We start from the raw sequence: 1759 nt of genomic DNA on the forward strand, positions 1-1759 counted from the left end.
GAATACTCCTCGTAGTTTTGTATGGTCGTTTAACATTAGGTCTGTTACCAATGATTTATTACCAGTAGTGTAACCGAACTTTATCGGATCTCTTCGTCTACTTACACACAGTATAAGTAGAAGTCTTTGCTTAGAAAATACGTAAAAAATGAAATTATCATGTTGCTTTGTTGGCCGAGAGGCGTCGTTCGGGAAGTTCGTCCAACGGGTGCAACTCTTATTTCAAGAGACGCCACATTTGGTGACTTGCACGTCGGTGATGATGAAATGATGATGAGGACAACACAACAGCCAGTCCACGGCCGGAGAAACTCTATAACGCCGCCGGGAATTATACCTGGGCCAACTGTATGGCAGGCAAGCACGTTACCACATTTTTTTTTAACACCAACCATATTACAGAGCTCGACCACGTTGAAAACGTTACAACTCATACCATTAAAGTGAAACTCGTTCGAGAGAGACCAGCAGCAGACTGACTGCACTTTTAAGGGGAGCCGGAGGTGCCTATGCTGCCCATGTTAAAATCACTAAGTTTGAGGAACATTTATGATAAACTACCAAATAGAAAAATTTGAATTTTTTTTTACATATAGAGTGGTTTAGTATTGCAGTTATGACAGAGGGATTTTGGAGTATCTTTTCTAGTTTCCTTCCAATTATTTTTTTTTAGTAATGACCCAATTTTTTTATAAATAATTGCTTTATAATTAAACTGAAATGGAACTACTGAACATATTGCCAAATGGCTGTGTTACAATGTAAGTTTGACCACTAGGACTGCTGTATAAAAATTTCATCTCTCTAGCTTGAGTGGATTTTGAGAAAATGTTCCTTATATTCGAAAATTTCTAATTTACGGGAAATGGCTGTCAGAGTTTCTCAATACATTCCCGCACTATAGGATGGATTATCAGGGTCTTCTTCTTCATCCTCCAAAATCTTCCTCTTCTGTCTTCTTTTCTGGCCCGTTGTTCCATCATACTTCATATGCCTTTCTCTTCTTTCTGCTCCTCTTATCCTTTCTCTGTCAATATTTCTTAGTGCTCGTACAGTGTTCACCCCAGCTGTAAATCCTAATGCCTTCAGAACTTCACACTTCACACTGTTCCCTTTGTTGTAGGTTGCTATTGCATCATAAATGCCAAAGTGCAGTGTTTTTATGCTTACAAACACACTTTTAGGAATCACTTTCCAAATCAAATTGTTTATGCTCTCATTAGGATTCTGCGTCTTTCCGTGTAGACATTTTTGTAACAATTCTGGCTGTGCTAAGTCATGAAAAATTGGTTTTATTGCATTTATCACAGCTGCTGGCAAAACATGTTTGTGATCATAGTCCTTTTTTGCATTATATTTGCACCAGGAATCTTTTGGGCACAGGCTGTGTTGAGGGTATTCATTGGAAGAGGCAGTATGAAGGAACAATGCCCACACCGCTTTTCGCATGTCACTAACATTACTAGTATTTTGCCTTATAGCGTACCCATAGTATCTCTGTAGACGTTCAATCACCTCATCAGTAAGCCTGCCTCACCCTCCTATTGTCTTTCCATCACTGAGCTTACTTGAACCCAAAGTTTGTTTGAGCCTTCGAAGCTGTGCACCCATACGCTTTTGCACATGCCCAATGCATTCCAACTTTTCAACTACAAATTCATTTCCATATGGTTTCAGTTCCTCTATAGCCTTGAAACCTTTGGAGTCACCATTCCCAAGGTAGTATTTGCTAGAAGATGTCACAAGGCTATGGCCGGCC

Source organism: Schistocerca cancellata, chromosome 7, assembly GCF_023864275.1.
Source record: "Schistocerca cancellata isolate TAMUIC-IGC-003103 chromosome 7, iqSchCanc2.1, whole genome shotgun sequence".
Lineage (NCBI taxonomy): Eukaryota > Metazoa > Arthropoda > Insecta > Orthoptera > Acrididae > Schistocerca > Schistocerca cancellata.